Source organism: Kogia breviceps, chromosome 17, assembly GCF_026419965.1.
Source record: "Kogia breviceps isolate mKogBre1 chromosome 17, mKogBre1 haplotype 1, whole genome shotgun sequence".
Taxonomy (NCBI): Eukaryota; Metazoa; Chordata; class Mammalia; order Artiodactyla; family Physeteridae; genus Kogia; species Kogia breviceps.
The window spans coordinates 3,980,265-4,001,168 of NC_081326.1; the positions used below are offsets into that span (position 1 = coordinate 3,980,265).

The window sequence follows — 20,904 nt, forward strand, 5'->3', positions numbered from 1 at the left end:
CCCAGCGTGCTGGCGGGGTTGTGGGGAGACTGGAGTGGAGGTGGTCCGGGCACTGCAGGAAGCCCTTCGGCGATTTCTTATACAATTCAACATACATATGCCTCACAGCCAAGCCTTTCCACTTCTAGGTATTTATGCAAGAGAAATGAAAGCAGATGTCCACAAAAAGATGTGTACAGTGATGTATATAGCAGCTCTTTTCATAATATATATGTAAACAACAAAACCCCTAGAAATTCTCAAATATTCATTATCAGAAGAGTGGTTCAGTAAATCTGGATGATATATTCATAAAATGGGACTACTTGAACCAGAAAAAGATATTTCTCCATACAACAACTGGTTGAATCTCCAAAACGCTATATTGAGTGAAACAAGCCAGACAGAAAGAAATATGTACTGTCTGACTTCCTTTCTATGAAGGTCAAAAACAGTGGTCATGGGGAATGGGTGACTTAGAAAGGGACACAAGGGGACTGAGGTGACAGGGCTGTTTTGTGTCTTGTTTTGGAAGGTGGGAATGTGGGTGGAGACAGCTACCAAAACCCATCTCATACAGTACTTAAGATCTGTGCATTTCACTGTGTACACATTTTGGGGGGGTAATAATTAAACTTTATTTTTCTTGTTTGTTTTTCTTGTGGCGAAATAGACCTAAGAGAACAGTTACCATCTTAAGCATATTTATTTTTTTAATTTAAAAAAGTGTTTTAATTTTTATTGTTTTGGCCGCTCCGCGCGGCGTGTAAGGTCTCAGTTCCCTGAGCAGGGATCGAACCCGAGCCCTCGACAGCGAAAGCGCAGAGTCCTAACCTCCGGACCGCCAGGGAACTCCCTCTTAGCCATTGTTAAGTGTTCTGTGCCATTAAGAACATTCACACTGTTCTGCAACCATCATCACCGTTCGTCTCCAGAACACTCTGTATGCCTTCTGCCTCAGTAAGAAAAGCAAACTAAAAACACTGTCGTATGGTGAGGGCGGTTCGGCCGGAACTGAGGCGCCGGTTTGCCTGCTTCTCCCGCTGGCCCCGAGCGCCCAAGGGTGGAGACGGTCCTGCTCGTCGCCCTGCCCCGGCGTCCGTGTGACGAAGGCTTTCGTGCACGTGTGCTGAACGCCAAGTGGTCCCCGTGTCAGGACTCGGCCTGGTCCATGGCCAAGCTTTTCTCAAAGAAAACAGGTGCCTGTATCTTTCCCAACTCTATCTGTCAGATGGTTAGAGAGACCATGTGAGCATTTAGAATCTTGAAATGGGGGGCAATTTGCACGACTTCCGGGAACGATTGCTTCTAGTTAGCGTGTGTCTGTGTGTCTTCTTCCTTCTTGCTGGAGTCAGCCCGCGGGTTCTCCCGCCCGGCACGGGGCCTCGGGCACTTGCCTGCCTGCTGTGTCCTGCGGTTTCCCGGCCCGCCTTCAAATCGCCGAGCTAAACAACCCAAAGGGCCTGGATGACCACTGCCAATATTCTACTCCTCTAGCAGAGCCCGGAAGAGGCCAGACGACCTCTTCAGGTTTTTCTCCTTCAGAAACTCCAACGATTGCCAGGAATCAAGAGGATTACAAAATAACAGGAGGGGTCGTCGTGCGCCGCGCTCTGAGGACCCGCTGCCTTGCTTTTCAGCGGCGCCGCAGACGGTCCGCAGCAGCTCCTTCTCCCTCTTCTAAGCCCGAAAGCCAGAAATAGAGTCGTAAGTGATAAGGGCTTCCATTCCCGGACAGCTGGACAATTTGTACCATTTCGAAATTACATATTCCTGTTTAGACTCAGTTATCAATATATGTTCAGCATTTCACCCATGGTCTCAAGTTGCGTGCATTTTCTTCACAATAAGGCGACGAGCTTACGCCAAAAAGAGGGTTTTGCTTAAGGCCGAAGAGTCCCTGCTTTCAACCTACCTTGTAATTTTCATCTTGTTGCTTTTTTATAGCATTCGTATCAACACCTTGGTCTTTTGGCTTTCCACTCAATTTCTTTTTTAATTACCAGTTTAAAATACAATGAAACACTCAAGCGACGCACTGCACCGGATACCGACTGAGTCAGGGCTCCTGGTGACCGAACTTGGAGCGGCCAGCAGCAACACCTTGCAACTGTGCCTTCGCTGTCTGATGGGGAAAAGTCCGAGTCTGGGGCAGGAAAGGTTGTTTAGGGCTGTCAACATACTATGATGAAAGTTGAACATGCCAAAGTGAAGACCGCTTAGAATGTAAGGAAAGCTCATTTCACAGGCGGGAAACTCATTCATTCATTCATCAACAATAGGTCTTAGAGGGACGATTCAACGCCAGGTTCAGGTCTAGGTGCTCTGGAGACAGTGAGCAAGAGGCAGGCTCTGCTCTGAGGTGCAGGCGTTGCCAGTCGGGGCAAGGAGACCAGACACCAGTAACTGCTTCCAGGTTGGATGAAGGGCTTTGCGGAAGGTTTAAGTACTGCTATGGAAGGCGCACGGGGGTCGGGGGTGCTGCCTTGGCTAGGTTGCCAGGGGAGCGCGGGGTTTCCGGGCTGTGATGAGGAGAGTGGGAGACGCCCAGCGGGGGAGGGCTCTAGGCTGAGGAGACAGCAAGTGCAAAGGACCTGAGGTGGGGATGAGCTTGGGTGTCTGCAGAGAAGAGAGAGGTTTCTGACGGCCAAAGCATGAGGGTGGGAGAGGGTAAACAGGCAGGCAGAGGGCCTCTCCAACCTCTCCTGCCTTCTCCAGCCAAGGGCCCTGAAGCCCTCGGTAAAGAACTTAAATCTTATTTCTGAACAAAGCTGTGGAAGGACTTTAATCAACAGAGAAAGATTTGGCCCTGTAGGGAATGCGGGGGCAGATAGGGTCACCAGATTTCGCAAATAAAAATGCAGAATGCCAGATTAAACTTAAATTTCAGGTATGCAATGAATGAATTTTTAGTATATCTCATGCAATATTGGGGACATACTTATATTAAAAAATGATTTGCCATTTCCGTGAAGTGCCAGTGTAACTGGGTGTCCTGCATTTTCTCTGGCAGTGAGAGGCCATGGTGGCAGAGCTGAGGGGGTGAGACTGGGGCCGGGGGGTGGATGTCCACGGGGACACTTTGCTGATGAGCTGGATCTGGGGAGTGAGACAAAGAGGAACCGAGGGTGACTTCTGGGTTTCCAACCTCAGCACCGGGGTGGGGGGGGCCCTTTACTGGGCTGGAGAAGATGGGGGAGGGGAGCATGTGTGTTGTGAGGCCGACAAGCCTTATTTAAGGGCGTGTAGACAGGAAGACGTGGACGTTTCTTGGATTGTCGTCCCCCCCCCCCCCCCGTCCAGGCCCACCCCTCTGGCCGTCTCCCCTCCCCCTCCCCTGTTCTCTTCTCCAATGGAAGAGAGATAAGCAATTCAGGACACAGTGTGACTCGGACAAGCTATTTTCTAGATGAATATTTAGACCCCAGCTAAGCTGCTGCTAAGAGATACAGTGGAAGAAAGAAATGTACTTCCTAGGAATTGGACTAAAGAATATTTCTATTTCATTCTGTAACAGATGTCTGTGTGCCTCTTTTGCAATATGTCTTTAAGGATCCATCGATAGGCATAATGAAACGAGACAGTGTTTGCAGTGCAGTGGCTGTGCGGGCGAGCGAGGACAGCCGCGGTAAACCGGACACAAAAGCGTCTTAGTCACAACTTTTATGAAACCCAACATTACAGTTATAAGATCCAACAGTACAATTATGTGCACGGCTGCACTTAAGTATTTTCTGAAATTTTAGCCTAAATAAGAAATTCTATCATTATGAGGGAAAAACAAGAGTACACGAGCTGTGATATTGCATTTCCTGATTTAAAAAGATACATCTTTTAAAAAAATGGACTACAAGTATTATAATTTCTTTTAAAGCAGCCCCCGTATAAAGTTCATTCACCTTGACTTTATTCTTATATAGGAAGAAGCCACTTGACTAGATGAGTATTTTGATTACAGAGGGTTTGGCTGTAAATTGGCCTCATATCCAGAGAATGTTTTGCAAAAATCAAAACTGGACCTATCCCATGAATTTTTCTTTTTCTCCATCCCTTCTATTTAAATCTTTTAATAAAGCATTTTACCAGAAATTCACATTAAGGTATGAATAGTCAGTAGCGTTTACTATGTTGCTGTCTTTCCAAAGCTGCTCACATTTCAGTGCCGGGCAAAGTGATATTGACTAAGGGCACACTTTGCCCTTAGTCAGTATCAGTATAAGAATTACCTGTACTGTTTGCTACAAATGCCCACACTCTCCATGTGGATTCGGATTCAGGGGTGTGCCTAGAGCAGGGCCCAAGAATCTGTATTTTGAACAAATACCTCAGTCACTCTTGTGAACTAGCAAATCTGGAAAACACTGGCTTGAGTGAAAGAATTAAAACATAGTCGTTGGGACTTCCCTGGTGGCGCAGTGGTTGAGAATCTGCCTGCCAGTGCAGGGGACACGGGTTCGAGACTTGGTCCGGGAAGATCCCACATGCCGTGGAGCAGCTAAGCCCGTGCGCCACAGCCACTGAGCCTGTGCTCTAGAGCCCACGTGCCACAACTACTGAGCCCGCGTGCCTAGAGCCCTTGCTCTGCAACGAAGCGTAGCCCCCACTCACTGCAACTGGAGAACGCCTGCGTGCAGCAACGAAGACCCAACACAGCCAAATATAAGTTAATTAATTATATTAAAAAGTAATTGTTGAATTGTAACTATCTTGAAGGTGTGAGTGAAAGAGCCTTTTGAGAGGCTGAGGGGGAATGATTGGACATAAATGATTGTATTAGTTAAAGAGTTCATCAAAGTTGGTTGAGTGTTTGCTGATGGGCTTGGGCAGTGTCCTGGGCACTGAGGATGCTGCGTGGATAAGAGATGAGGCTGGAGGGACAGGCAGTTCTGCCTGGCAGCTCAGGACAGCTTTGCACACAGGACGTGGGGTTTGAAATGGTTCGTTTGAAACAAGAAGGAGGAGGCTGCTTATGGGGCGGGTGAAGGGGGGGGAGGGCGGGTGTTATTCCAGGAAGAAGCAGGTGCGATGGTTCGGAGGAGGACGGAGGCCTCGGTTGGGTTTCTGCGGGGCTGGCCCACAGGGTGTGTCGGGGTGTTGCAAGAGGCTTATGAAGCCCGGGGATGTAGGTTGTCGTGAAGAGCGATTCTTGCCAAGTTCTGTCCTGTGAGGAATGAGGAAACGGGGCGGGGCGGGGGAGGAGAGCTGTCGTTGTTTTTGGAAAGGTAACTGGAAATAGCAGCGTGCAGCATGGCGGATGGTGTGTGTGTGAGTGCGAGTGTGTGTGTACTTGAGTGTGAGTCTGTGTGTGTGCGTGTGTGTCCGGGGGTGGCGGGAGAATGGTAAAGGGAAAGCAAGAGGAAGGAAAGCCAGGTTGGAGAGGTTGTTTTTATTTTAATTTTTTTTTTTCTTTATTTTTGGCCGTACCACACAGCATGCGGGAGCTTAGTTCCCCGACCAGGGATCGAACCCGTGTCCCCTGCTGTGGAAGCGTGGGGTCCTAACCACTGGACCACCAGGGAAGCCCCTGGAGAGTTTTAAATTCAGCTCTGTTGGTAGCGTAGGGTTCTGAGGTAAGTCGGGGGCTCCAGGCCCTAATTCTGAGGGGCTCAGGGAACACCGAGTGTGCCCTCAGGAGGCCAGCCCTCTGCTTTCCTGGAAGTGTTTTACGTATTAACACGAAACCTGCTGGATGGCGCTGTGCCTTAGGGAGCAAATGTTCCCTTCAAGCGACAGTGGAGAAGAAAAAGTGACAGTGCTCCTGTTTCCCTGTGCGAGAGTGTCAGGCCCCTTTGGGGCTCAGAGAGGGAGGGACCATGTGCGCGGGCCAGGCCGGCCAGCAGCCTCGACTGGGCCCCGCTGAGACCATCTGCAGGCGTCCAGCCACCAGCCCGAGCCCTGGGGCCCTGGGGCCTCCGTTCCAGAATTTTACTGGGAATCCAGACGACAATCTCCGTGGTGGCTGTGCCCCTTGTACCTCTTTCCCACCAGCCTCCCTCTCCCCTCCCGGACATGAGAAAACACCATCTGAGAACAGAATCCAGAAGATTTAGCTACTTGGTAAAGGAAGAAAGATCAAGGCAGTTGCTGTTCTTTCCACCCCCCGACCTTGTTCCTTTTGTTTGTAACAGAGGAGCTGTTTCAGACATGCAGAGAAGGTGAACAAGGCCAGTGGATTCGTGTCGGGGGATCCAGGGCCACTGGACTTGGAGGGGCTGTCAGCCCTCTGTGAGCCTGAGGTTCCTCCTGCTTTGAACTGGGAGAATTGAATGACGTCCAAATAGACAGGGAGTCGAGATGGCTTTGTTAACTAGATGAAAAGATCCATTTTATAATTCGTATATTAAACATGGCTTGACTGAGGCTGTACCTTGACTCAAAGCCTAATCTGTTATCTGTTCTTCCTTCTGAAAATGTGTCTTCTCATTTCAGTTTCCATCACAGTGCATTGCGGCTGTCCAAGCTCTCTGAATCCTAGAATTGGATGCTGCTTGCTTTCCACTGCAACTCTTACCATTCTTTTCCTGATCTTTTACGATTTTGCTCCACCGTTCCAGACATCCTCAAGCCTCTGGTTAGAAACGCCAATCCCCCCCGCCCCAGATCTGCAGAATCAGATCTGTGGGTGGAACCAGCGACCTGAGGTTGAGCAAACCCTCCAGCAATCCTTACACCTGCTGAGGTTCCAGAACCACTGATCCACTAGTCCATCCGCCTTGTTTTATAGGCGAGACAGTGATACCCGAGGTGCAGCTGGGATCTGGCCCTTCTAAACCGTTGCCAGGAGGTTCTGAGGTTGCTGGCCTAGATGACCTCGTCAGTCTTCTCCAGCTCAGAAATGTTGACTGTCTTCTTCTGTAAAGCATCGGGAGGGGACTTGTAACATTTCTTGAGTAGATGTTTGTACCCGCCCATTTCTGCCCTGAACAGGTGTATTCCGTCATCGCTCTTTCCTGCTCCTGCCCCCTGCCAGCCTCACCCCACCCGCTAAGGATCCCTTTACCTGCCAGTATCCCACAGCCGGTCTCACCCAGCCCCAGAGGGCAGCCATTCTGGGTGGTCAGTGGGGCACCGTGGTTTCTCGCTTTCACCGCGTGCGCTCAGATGTGGACCCGGGATTTTTTGGGCAGATGGTGCTTACCCGAAAGCGAGCAGGTCAACTGCGGCCCCACTGTTCACTGCCTCTGTCACCTTGGAAGAATCACTTTACCTGCCTAAGCCTCAACCTTCTCATCTGTTAAGCGGGGATGATAGTAGTATATGAAGGATTGTGCTAAGTACTGAAGGAAACAGTCCACGTAAAGTGCTCGACACAGTACCAGGTACACAGGAAGAGTTAAATAGACGTTAGCTATTTAAAACCAGTAAATTAGAACTGATGAGGCTGTGTTTCCCATCGTATGCTTTTTTCTCATTTAAAAATCGTGCTTCTCAGGAGAAACTTTCTGCTCCTTCTGGACATTACCAGGTTACTCTGGGTGATTTTGAAAGATTTATGCCTTATTTCCAGACATGGCACCACTCAGGAAGGCGTGGGCAGAGTGTAGATCAGAGAGCAACGGAGCCGTGCGTTCACATCGGAGGGCAGCCGTGTAGACGCTTACCCTGGACCCATGGCTCCAAATGGGTGTCCTGCCTTTGATGTGATTCCTGAGCCCCAGATGTGAAGGAAGACGTAAATCCCTCATCGTGTGCTGAATGCCGCGGGGCCCCACCCCTGCGAGACGAGCGCGCGCTGGCCTCCGTCTGGCGCTGAACTAGAGACGTGGGGATGGTAACACTGTGTGCGTGCGTGCGTGCGTGTGCGTGCGCGTGTGCGTGTGTGCGCGCGCGTGCGCGTGTGCGTGCACAGACAGAAAAATAAAAGACCAGGTTTTGGTAATTGGGGGCGGTGACTGAGGTCAGGGAGAGTCATGCTTTGAAACTGCTCTTTAAACGTTTCTGCACAGTGTGCATACACTAATAACATTTTGTCAGACTTGTGAAGTTGAAGGAGTGTGGGAGGGGGAGCTGGTGCGAATGAGCCGGTGACGTGAACTGAAGAAAGGGGAAGAAAAGAGTTCCCCAAGTATGTGCACCCTGGGAAATTAGCCTCCACGTACCCCAGGACTAATCCCCTCAGCTCCTTGGGGAGAGGCCTGTGTCCTGCAGGCATTTGTGCCTCCTACGTCTCTCCTACGTTAGATTCAACAAGTGACAATGGCCCCAGGTGCATAGATGCACAGAATTTGAGCTGGAAGAGACGGGCGTTTAGTTTGACCCACGTGACATACAAGCGAGGAGAAGATGGAGGTCCAGACAAGGTAGAGGAATACATTTGGGATGCTCGGTGGTCTAGGCTGTAATACATTCCCCCGGATTTCCTGATGGAAGTTCCACGTTTGTCATCCGTGACTCCGTACATAAGATGAATTTAAACAGCCTGTGGCATTAGTAGAAATCCTTCGGGTTTCCATGGAAACCTCCTCTGGCTGTGGTCAGCAGAAGGGGAAACCTTGGAAGGAAGCTGAGGGGTTGCACAAAAGTTGCCCCGAGTTGAGGGAAGGGCCGAGTAAGCGAGTCTGCAGCGGGAAGCAGCCAGGATGCTCGGGGGACGTGGCGCCTCGCCGACCTCTGGCCGCTGATGCTGGGTCAGCCCAGGCCACCGCCCGTTCCGTCTCTGATCCGCGCGCGGGACTCCACGGGGCCGTTCCCTTCCACGGGGTCCTCAGCTTAAGCATGTTCTCACACAGACCTGCTCACCCGCCACCCGTCCCTCCCTCTCCTGCTACCCTGCTTTGTCTGCATCGCACTCACCACTACCTAAAAGTCTTAGAGTTACTTGTTCACCTGTGGAGACTTTAAAATGCTGTCTCCCAGGCCCGACCCCCAGAGATCCTGATTTAAATGGTCTGGGGTAGAGCCGGGGCATTTCCCCTAAAAGCCCCCCTGCTGTTCTAATGCGCAGCTCCCGTTAGGAATCGTGGCCTAAGAAGTACATTGATGGAGCAAACACAGGACATGCTGCTCTCGCCAGCGCTACTGAAAATACGTTTCAAAGAATTAAGAGTGACAAATGCAGAAAGGATTCTTTGGGAAGAATCGGGCAGTTGTGGGTAATCGCACATCAGTGACTGCTGACAAGAGCCCTCCCGGAGTGGGTGCCCGGGGACCAGCCCAGCTCACCCTACAGTGGCCCTGGGGGTGGGGGCAGTGGCCTCAGGTTCCAGGTGAGTGCTCTGGGGCGGAGGGAAAGGAAAGTGTGATTTCTGGCTCTTTCGGGAATTGAGATGTAATTTAGTGTTTTTGCGCTTTTAGTGTTTTGCTGAGAGGGGGCAAACAGAAACATGAGTGATCTGTTAATACAGTATCTTTCATCAAAATAATGGCGTAGGACAGGCTTCACTGGGGAGAACAGAAAGCCCCCCCTGTGTCGGGGTGGTTTGGAAACAGACTGCTTTTAACCGGGGGGGGGGGGTGGACCACGGGACTGTGGGTTCTTGCAGAAAGAATCTGTAATCCTTTAGGGTTTGACCATTAGGCAAATCGAGCTTCCTGGTTTCAGAAAGAGAAAACACACCCAAAAGAGAAAAACCCAGGCCCGTGGGAGCAAGAAACTTCCTCCTCCTGGGGCTGCTTGAAAGGCCTAGTGAGACTGGCTGGAGGGCGTCCCGGAGGTGGAGGGGTGATGGGCAGAGAACGGCCACTTTGCAGGAGGAACTCAGGACACGGTGGCTGCAGTGACAGGCTTGGACCTCGGCTCTGAAGGCACCGAGGCTGCATAGAGGTGGCTTTATCCTTTGGTGTAAACCTGGGGAGTGGAGGACCCAGGCCTGAGCTGTGTTCCCTCTCTTCGCTCCTTTGTTCCCTTGGTCCTTCAGCCTAACACGCCTTGAGGCCCAAAATAGAATTCTTCGGGTTTTTACTCTCTGGGTGACAAAGTCCGAGAAAAGACTCAAAGCCAACTGAAAAAGATCTGCAGATACGGAACTCGTTTGCCTGCCAAGTAGGTGAGTGAGGCTGTAAAGACAGTCAAAGAACTGAGCGGGCTCATTGAGGGGAGCCCGGTGTGAGATGGGGAGAGGTCTGAAGTCTGGACCACCTCCGCTTCAGTAACGGGAACAGAGCGCTGGGATGGAGTTGCAGGTGGCGGGCCTTAGCGGGCGGCCGCAGTGCTGTGGAAACTGCAGTGCTTTAGTTGTCCTGGAACCCACACTCCAGGGCTAGATGCATAGAGCTAAAGCCTCCTTAGCAATTTGTATTTAGCAATTCCTTTTGCGCCGAAAGTCACACGAGCCTTGCTTCACTTACGTGTGATAGTGTCACTATAATCTGGTTCTCCCTGTGCTGGGGGACCGGGAGGGAAAACGGGAAGTAACCCATTGTTCACTGTTTTGAGGCAGGGCGTTTAACTGAGGCTCTTGTGTTTAATCCTCACAATAACCCTTGAAGGAGGAGTGTTATCTACATTGTACAGATGAGTAGAATGAAGGTTTTTTTTTTTTTTTAAACAGATTGTCCCATTGGTGCTAGATTTCTTCTTTTAAATTTATTTATTTTTGACTGCATTGGGTCTTCGTTGCGGTGCGCGGGCTTCTCATTGCGGTGGCTTCTCTTGGTGCGGAGCATGGGTTCTAGGCACGTGGGCTTCAGTAGTTGTGGCGCACGGGCTTAGTTGCTCCGTGGCATGTGGGATCTTCCCAGACCAGGGCTCGAACCCGTGACCATGCGTTGTCAGGTGGATTCTTTTTTTTTTTTTTAATGTGGTACGCGGGCCTCTCACTGTTGTGGCCTCTCCCGTTGCGGAGCACAGGCTCCGGACGCGCAGGCCCAGCGGCCACGGCTCACGGGCCCAGCCGCTCCGAGGCATGTGGGATCTTCCCGGACCGGGGCACGAACCCGCGTCCCCCGCATCGGCAGGTGGACTCACAACCACTGTGCCACCAGGGAAGCCCCAAGTAGAATGAAGTTTAATTAAGTAACTTGCTGATGTTTATATGGCTCTTAATAAATGCAGGAAACAGACTGGACCCAAATTTCCTCATCCTAAAGCCCTGGGCTCCTTCATTTTGGGCAAAATTATTAAGTAGAGATTTCAGCCCCAATTCTTTAAATGGTCACAGACTCTCAGTGAATGGGGGCATCTTGGTGGCTGTCATGGTCTAGATATGTCTGAAACTAAAACAGTTTGGGGAACTAACATTTTTTGATCCTCTGTTATAAACCAGAGAGGTTGTGGCTAATAAAAAGAATGGGATCTGCGTACAGAATTGCTTCTGACCGCAAACTGTAGTCCATGGTGTTTCCAAGTTCAACTTTAATTCAGCGAAGGTGTGTTGCTGCATCATGGTGACCAGGTAGGGGGACTGTGTGTGTCCCGGCGGTGGAAGCAGGGTGAGAGGCAGAGCAGATATAGTATCTCAAGGAGTTTACAGCCTCCATGGAGGAGAGAGCCACCTACACATTAATAAGAGCCAACGCAAGAGTTACAGAACCACGTGAAACAGGACGGTCAGAGGCGTCCCGGGGCTTGCGGCTACGTCCCTAATCGATTATGGAGAGAAGGATGTAGACAAGACTTGGTTTGAACGCGGCTTTGGAGGATCGGTGGGATTTGCCTATACGGGGAAGGCAGGATGGTGCCGCCATGTCAATAAATACAAGTTTCTGTCCTGGACACAGTCGTTGGCGAAGGTGGACTGGAGCCGCGCTGTGGGGGCGAGTTGAATATTTGAGATTTTATCCTGTTGGCAATAGGAGGAGACGTGTTGGTAGCAGAATTCGAGGTGGTGGTACAGTAGTGAGGATAATGTCTAACGCTTCTTGAGCATTTATTCTACTGGGCATTCCCTGTGATGATGAACATAAGCGCCAAGCCCTGTTCTCTGGGCTGGCAATGCCACAGGGTACAGAGCTGTCAAGAATCTCTACTTTCACGGGGCTGGCAGTCCTGCAAGGAGAGACAGACAGATGATAAAATAGATCTTGTAATCTACATTCATGTCGTGTAAATATAGAGGGGTGGTCAGGGAGGCAGTGAGTGAGAGCCCATCTCAGTTTTGAAGCTTGGCTCTGAGTATGTGTATGTATATTCATTCATTTAATCAGGTAAGTAGCAGAAGGCAGTCTGAAGGATTTTGAATATCAATGATATGATGAAACGATAATTCACAAACTTGAGCAAAGAGTAGGGAAAAGACCGATGCCACAGAGACCGGCTGGGGGGTGACCACACCACCCAGAACAGTTATACCTAAAGCGGACCTTTGAGTCATTACTATCGTAAAGTAGAGAAAGAAGAGACTAATGTAGGGGAAACCGTCAGAATGGCCCTGTTTATCTGGTCCACGCAGTTCCCTAAGTCTAGAAACCCAGCATGGTTACACTGTGAAGATGACAGGGCTCCATGGAGACGTGACTCCAGAGGATAAAATGGGACCTGGATGTCACAGACATGACAAGAGCTTTTGAGCCTGGGTGATGAGGGTGGTGAGAAAAAGGAGAAATTCGCACTCAGAATAATGGAAATTCAACAGAAGCGCCATCATGCTGTCCAAGTGGTGTAACATTTTCCGCAAGTGGCGGGGGCACCCTCTCCAGTGTCAGCACGTCCTGGGAATCGGTGGTTTCTCCTCAGAGCAGGGCAGGCAACGCCAAAGGCAGACCGCCACGCCCGCCTCCCCCCCAAGTGCACCTGCAGTGGCCGCACCCTCTGCTCCTTCAGCCTGGCAGCTCCAGCTGACGGCACCCACCTGCTCTGGGCTCTCCTGCTGCTGGGACCTTCCTAAGGGTACAGGCTCCCAGGTTCCCAAAGCCGCTTGCTTCACAGCCAGTGACAATGACATTCACAGCAACTTTCTCACAGCAATCCTAGACCAGAAGAGGCACCAAAGAGTCCCGGTGACGAGGGAGGTGGGTCCACACCACTTCCTCTGCATTTGTTGTAACGACGTAGTACCATTTGAAAAAATGATACACACCCACCGAAAGCAAAACCAGAATGGTTGTCTGTTCTCCCAAATGGACATGGCTGAGGGGGGGGGGGTGTACCTGTGCCACACGCCCTCTCAACTCTTGGGATCTTAGCTGGATCCCGCCATCCTCGCTTTCTCACCCAGGTGTATCTTCATGGGAGAGCTGCTATTTATCACAGCCTCCACAGAGAATCTGCTTTCAGGCAGATGTGAGCGGGTGAAAGGGGTGCAGCACAATCTGAGGTAGAGCTAGTAGTTCTCACAGTGTCCAGCAGAGGTCCTTGTGCTTCCCCTGAAAATGTGAAATATCCCCAGGAACGCTGGGAGTTTGCTGCGGCGCCCTGGGGTGCCTCGGCACACCGTTTGGGAACCACGGTGTAGGCCGGTTCTCCGCCTTCTCTTTCTTCTCCTCCAGTTTATGATACTTCTGGGCCACACCTATTTTAAGAAAGTAACTGTAGGGCTTCCCTGGTGGCGCAGTGGTTGAGAGTCCGCCCGCCGATGCAGGGGACGCGGGTTCGCGCCCCGGTCCGGGAAGATCCCACGTGCCGCGGAGCGGCTGGGCCCGTGAGCCGTGGCCGCTGAGCCTGCGCGTCCGGAGCCTGTGCTCCGCAACGGAAGAGGCCACAGCGGTGAGAGGCCCGCGTACCAAAAAAACCCCCCAAAAACGAAAAAACAAAACAAAAAGAAAGTAACTGTGGACCCAGCCCTGGCCTCGGTTTCCTTTTTTGCACTTTTAAGCTCCTGGAGTGAGTGTACAGTGATCCCCTCTGCCGGCATCTGGGATCTTACTCTCCTCTTGGTAAGTGAGGGCTGTCCTCAAGCTTATTAGTCCAGGGAATGGTTTCCAGTCCTCTCTCTTCCTTACTTCTTTTGTTTAAAGAAGTCTTGGCCCCCGTGACCCCTGGTCTCCCAGGTTAGAGTCATTGCCTGGCTTTTAGCCGTCACACTTTCCCACAAGCTCGGCGGGTGAGAGTGGGAGCCAGGCCACGGGAAGGAAGGGCCTTCTGTGCCTTTGCCTCCCTGGACGCCCCTGAACTCCAGCCCAGCCCCGTGGCGATGATGCAGTGCCTCCCCTACTGCATCGGAGGAAAGTGAGGCAGCCCTGCCATCCAGGCAGCAGGACAGAAAGTGCACCTTTGGGGCCGCTGGCCTCCCAGTTCATGCAGAGTCTACGAGGCCACACTGCATAGAGCTGGCTGGCTGGCGTAAGTGGCTCCCTGTGTTTCATGTTTAATTCAACCACTGTATTTTTAATTAATTAATTAGTTAATTAATGTATGGCCGCACCATGCGGCATGTGGGATCTTAGTTCCCTGACCCGGGACTGAACCCTTGCCCCCTGCAGTTGGGAGGACAGAGTCCTAACCACTGGACCCCCAGGGAAATCCCCCCCCTTTTTTTTTTTTTCTTTTCAACCACTATATTTTTATGAAAGTAAAACAGTGCAGCTTGTCATAGACATGTTGGCAATGGCGAGGGAGAAAAATAAAAACTGACCATAGACGTGTGAAAGTGTTTTTATTTTACCTTTGATATAATTTTTAAAAAATTTTTCTAAAAATTAGGTTCTTTTATTGTCATAAGCAACTGTTTTTAATTTGTAATTTAAAAACCCATCACATATCATAGCACTGTACTGATTCTTCCCCCATTTCGATTTAATTTGATTTCCGTATTCCCTTCTAAACTCTTTTCTACGTATGCGATCACAACGTAGGTTAAATTTTAACCTAGCTTTGTTAAAAAATTACATTATAAACATTTAAAAAAATTTTTGTCACAGAATTCTTTTAGCCAGCCTTAAAAATGGGTGCTATCACTTTCAAGGTGATACTTGCACATAATTTAAAAAGCAAAACAACTAAAAAGCTTTAACGTGAAACATCAGTCACCTACCCCTCCTTCCTAGCGTCCCTGATCCAGTTTTACTCACCAGATCCAACCACTTTCTTATCCTCGGTTTCAGTGGCTCTACAATAGTCCCTTGAATGGTACCATACACTTTACGCATCTGCCACCCATCCTATTTTTACTTAGTCGACTTACTGAACTACTGGTTGACCGCGGTGCTTCTGCAGGGTTACTACGTTCTGATAAAATCCTGTTCACGGTGCAAATGTGTGTGCATGCTCACGGCTGCGTTATCAGATGGTCTCTGCCCGCCGTTTTTTATGTCTGAATCAGTCATATCTTGCATTTGTCATAAATGGCTACAGGCATATTGTTAGGAATACCACTGTATTATTCAACGTTAATAGAACTTCTACCTCTTGCCAGTTATTTTTCCAAGCTAAAATTGTAGAAGTTTGGGAATTCAGTCAAGAGGGTTGAATGAAATTCGATTGTGTTTTACATCACAATGATTAAGGCGGAGCAGGTGACAGCCTGCCCTTGATCATTGTAAAGAATATCGGGTGCCTGGAAGGGGCACGTTAGAAGCGGTGTCCAGCTTTTCTTAGCAGAAATATTTTAAGGCAAATAGTCTTTTCAAAATCGAGGATACGTTTTTCTGAAACACTCACTCAAAAGTATGTGGCTTGATGCCTGCTCTATCACAATATACTTTTTAAAAATTAATAGGCTTGGGGCTTCCCTGGTGGCGCAGTGGTTGAGAATCCGCCTGCCGATGCAGGGGTCACGGGTTCGTGCCCTGGTCCGGGAAGATCCCACGTGCCGCGGAGCAGCTGGGCCCGTGAGCCGTGGCCGCTGCGCCTGCGCGTCCGGAGCCTGTGCTCCGCAACGGGAGAGGCCACAGCAGTGAGAGGCCCGCATACAGCAAAAAAAAAAAAAAAAAAAAAAAAAAAAAAAAAAAAAAAAAATTAATAGGCTTTATTTTTTAGGGCAGCTTTAGGTTTCCAGAAACACTGAGTGGAAAGTACAGAGGGTTTTCCATGAAGTACACTCACCACCCCCTTGGTTTCCCTTAATTGTTAACATCTTGCAGAGTGTGATACATTTGTTATGATCGATGAGCCAGTATTCATACATTATGCTGAACGAAAGTCCACTGTTTTCATTGGGTTCACTCTTGGGGCTGTACATTCTGTGGGTTTTGGCAAATGTATAACGACATGCGTCCACTATTACGGTGTCACCCCCCAAATCCCCTGTGCTCCACGCATTGAGCCCTCCCTCTCCCTCAGCTGCTGGCAACCCCTGAACTTTTAACTGTTTCCATAGTTTTGCCTTTTCCGGAATGTCATAGAGTTGGAATCATACAGTATGTAGCTTTTTCATATGGGCTTCTTTCATTTAGCAATATGCATTTAAGTTTTCTCCATGTCTTTTCATGGCTTGATAGCTCACTTCTTTTTATTGATAAATAGTATTCTGTTGTCTGGACGGACCACAGTTCGTTTCTCCAGTCACCCACCGAAGGATGTTTTGGTAGCTTCCAAGTTTTGGCAATTGTGAATAAAGCTGCTATAAGCACCCGTGGGCAGGTTTTGGTGCGAACCGAAGTTTTCAGTTCATTTGGGTAAATACCAAGTAGTAGAATTACTGAGTCATACGTTAAGGGTATATTTAGTTTGGTAAGAAACTGCCAAGCTATTTTCTGAAGTGGCTGCACCATTTTTTGTTCCTTTGGTTCTGCCTCTTCCCCAGCCTTGGGTGGTGTCAGTGTTTTGGGCTTTGTCCCTCCCATAGGTGTGTGGTGGCGCCTCGTTGTTTTAATCTGCATCCCCCTGGTGACGTACGACGTGGAGCATCTTTCATAGGCTTGTTTGCCATTTCTCTGTCTTTGGCGAGGTGTCTTTTCAGATCTCATGCTCATTTTTTGATTGGGTTGTTTGTTTTTGTATTATTGAGTTTTAAGAATTCTTTGTGTATTTTTGGACACTAGTCCTTTGTGTTTTGAAAATATCTTCTCCCAGTCTGTGGCTTGTCTTTTAATTTTCTTAACAGTGTCTTTTGCGGAGCAGAAGTTTTTAATTTTAATGAAGTCCAATTTATCATTTTTTTTCTTCTATGGCTCATGCTTTTGGTTTTGTATCTAAAAAGTCATCGCCAAACCCAAGGTCATCTAGATTTTCTCCTAGTTATCTTCCAGGAGTTTTATAGTTTTGCATTTGTACGTTTAGTTCTGTTATGCATTTTGAGTTAATTTTTGTAAAAGATGTAAGACCTGGGTCTAGATTAATTTTTCTTTTTGCATGTGGATGTCCAGTTTTTCCAGCCAGTACTTGTTGAAAAGGCTGTCATTTCTCCATTGAATTGCCTTTCTCCTTTGTGAAAGATCAATTGACTATATTTCTGGACTCTTTATTCTGTTTACTATACTTTTAAATGAGGTTTTATTTTTGTTACCTTCAGTGCAAATAAAATCTATTAGTAACTAATCTTGGTTTGACTTCCTTGAGTCTTAGTTTCTTCATCAGAGGGGGTGGGTAGAATAGATCATTCTTACTGTTTCTTCTAGCTTTATCTCATGAGACTAGTTTGTCTGTATTTAAGTATAGCATCAGGGTGATGATTTTCTCATAGAAAGTTTCTGGGTCTAGTCCAACAAACACCAGGTCTGTGTGCGTGTGTCTTTTTGAGTCTGTATCTTTCTGTGTGTGTAAGCAGAGGGGCAGACATCTATTGAACAAGATTTCTGGCTATGCCCTTTACATTTTATGATGGAATAGTAAACCTATCTTTCACCGATGAGTGACAAAGCATATTGTTCTGCCCCATTCTGTAACAGAAAATATCTGTACTTAGGATCATTACCAGTAATTGAAACATCAGATTTCCTGACATGCAGCTTTCATCGGGGACATTTGGCAACGTCTGGAGACATTTCTGTTGTCATACCTGGTATCTTGTGGGTAGAAGCCAAGGTTGCTGCTAACTGCCCCCCAGTGCACTGGACAAACCCCACGACAAATACTATTTTGGCTCAAAATGTCAATAGCACTGAGGCTGAGAAAGCCTGTCGCAGAGAAGCAGATCTATCCACGGCATGTTTTCATCTTCGGTTTAGCCTCTAGAAAACCTAAACTTTTGGAGATTTGTGGTCTGTCTCTAACAATTGTGGAGAAACTTATGGTAAGATATAACCTTCAGCTTCTTTTCGCTGTCTTGGGCTTAGTTTCACTTTTTCTCAATTTCATAATCATTTCTATTTTTTGTTAAATCTATTTATGTAAACCTGACTGACCTCTTAAAGTAAAATTTAAATATATCATTTTATATATTTCTAGAGCTAGGGGGCTGGATCATGGACCATAAAAATCTGAGGCTAGAAACAGGGTTGATGTTTCTTCCACTTCTTGGGTTGTAGTACATAATTCAGACTCTGCTTTGAATTTCCTCTTCTGGTCCTTTAAACGATACACTTCCCTGTGATACCTAAGTTTCCATGAGCTCATCGTGTTTTCGTAGTGTTCCCTTTTATTTTTAAGAGAAACAAAACCAAAAAACCCCCGCTCGTTTCAGCAATCCCCGTGTCTTCCTCTGTGTGAAGTTGCTCAACTAAGAGCTATGCAAATGGGAATCGGCTTTGTGCACATTGATTCCGGGGCCGGCACTGCCTCTGCCCCGTATTTGCTGTCACGAGAGCGCCAGGACCCTGGCCTCCTCTCTCACAGCTCAGCCCCTGGCCTTGCGCAAGCCTCGCCAGCTCCTTCCCTGCCCCTCACCTCATTCCCATCATGCATCTGGGCACCACCTTGCAACTTTCTTGGAGTCAAAGAGGAGGGGGCTTGTAGGTATCAGCTGAACCTGCCTCTCGTGTACACCCGGGGACCTGAGTGCTTGTTGTCTCCTGAGACAGCCAGCAGGTCCTTGCTGTCCATCCAGAGCCCGCCTGGCTGCATCTCCTGGACGCTGAGCCGTTTTCCTGAGGTCGGTAACAGTCTTCGTGATTGACGTTTCTTTGGCTAGCGCTCTTAGCAAGGACGAGGGCGCCAACTACATCCTGCCCAGATTCTTTACCCTCACAGATTAACAGGGCTTGAAGGACCTTAGGCCATGGGTTCAGATTCTCTTGTCTTAACATTTTAATCCATTTTTGTACAAGTTTATGTATGTCTGTGTATATTACATGTTTTATATATATACATATATATATAATAAGGACACGTATATATGTGTGTGTGTTATATACATATATATAATTGACACAAAATGAAAAACATCTTTTAAAATTTTAGAATAAGGGTAATTAATTACCCTTATCTAATAATGTGACCTAAGGTCCTTCAGACTCTGATATGTGTGTGTATACATATATATGTCTGTGAATAGGAAATTATATATACATGTATATAAAATGTGTCTATATGTGATTGTATATATCTAAATATATATAGTGTATATATATAATTTCCTATTCACAGATATATATATATGATAGGAAGATGAAAAAGGCAAACCCAAAAATACCTGCAGTTCCATCACTTGTAGATGAACATTGTGATATTTTAGGATTTTTCTTCCTAGACTCTTTTCCTGCCTGTTTATACCTTTTCCCCTCACAAAAATGGTATTATGCTATATGTATTGTTTTTTAGCTTAAATGTATTGTGGATATCTTTTTATGTCAACAAATATAATGTACAATATTTTAGTGACCACTAGTATTCTTTCGTGTTGAGGTATCATCTTCTAGGTCAATTTTACAAAGGCCCATTGCCTAAAGGCCAATTTGATGCATTTATCAAATGTTTCAATTTACCAGAAGATGTGTTTCTTTTAACTGCTTGAATATTATTTCTATTTTTTAAAGAAACTTTATGCATTTTTAATGTTCTCCTGCTACTTCTTCAAATGGCATATCAAGTCTGACGGTTGTGCAATTAAAAAACTAAAATTTTAATTTAAGTTTAGATTTAAATTTAGAAGCATCAGAAAGAAATTGGAAGTGATCAAACATTCCCAACACATATAGCATGCTAAAACTCTGGATTGTAAGGAGAAATGAAGCTGTGTTGATCTGTCAGTTGTTTGTAAAATTGTTTGACATGAAAGGATGGAACAGCTTTGAGTTGCGGAAAGGAAGTGAAGGTGTGTAGAGGAATTTCTAGAAAGAAGCAGAAGACTTGAGCCTCAAACATAACCAAAAACATGTTACTAGGGTCAAAGAATTTTTAGAAATTAGCTTAAAATCCTAAAAACGTAAAGCTAAAGTTAAGAAATGAACTAGGAAACTACAGAGACAAACATATCTCATATTACATTTAAGCTACTAGTTACTATTCTAAAATTACATCCATAAATATTTTAATTTTATTTCTAAAAGAATCATTTTTCAACATAAATTTAATACCATTATTAAATGTAACAATAATTCCTACTGTCATCAAATATTCAGTAAATGATCAAATTTCTCCAGTTATCTCATAATTATTCTTAATAATTAGGCTACTAATTACCAATAACTAAGGCTAATATAGTTCTAAGAAGACCCAACTATCCTTAGTTTCTAAAAATAGAGCATTCCTTAAAAAAGCATCATAGATGGACCTAGAGTCTGTCTGTCATACAGAGTGAAGTAAGTCAGAAAGAAAAACAAATACCATATGCTAACACATGTATATGGAATCTAAAAAAAAAAAAATTGGTTCTGATGAACCTAGGGGCAGGACAGGAATAAAGACGCAGACAAAGAGAATAGACTTGAGGACACAGGGATGGGGAAAGGTAAGCTGGGAGGAAGTGAGAGAGTGGCATGGACATATCTACACTACCAAATGTAAAATGGATAGCTAGTGGGAAGCAGCCGCATAGCACAGGGAGATCAGCTCGGTGCTTTGTGACCACCTAGAGGGGTGGGATAGGGAGGGTGGGAGGGAGACGCAGGAGGGAGGGGATATGGGGACATAGGTATATGTACAGCTGATTCGCTTTGTTATACAGCAGAAACTAACACACCCTTGTAAAGCAATTATACTCCAATAAAGATGCTAAAGAAAAGCATCATAGAAATCTTCAAAAGCTTTTACAACAATTATATTTGATAAGAATTGTTATACCCTTAAGCTGT

General features: G+C 47.2%; 1 protein-coding gene across 6 annotated transcripts in view; it reads left to right on the forward strand.

Annotated features, from left to right (window-relative positions):
• LYN (LYN proto-oncogene, Src family tyrosine kinase) overlaps positions 1–20,904 on the forward strand; it is a 108,958-nt gene that overhangs the window by 23,399 nt on the left and 64,655 nt on the right. Inside the window, exon 1 of one of the 6 annotated variants that reach the window (XM_067017862.1) lies at positions 9,485–9,965. The exons of 2 other annotated variants lie outside the window; for them this stretch is intronic. The gene's annotated coding sequence lies outside the window, so the exon portion shown is untranslated. Of the gene's footprint in view, positions 1–9,484; positions 9,966–18,462; positions 18,765–20,904 lie in introns of those variants that run through there. 3 more of the 6 variants (XM_067017859.1, XM_067017861.1, XM_067017863.1) reach the window with 3 other exon arrangements.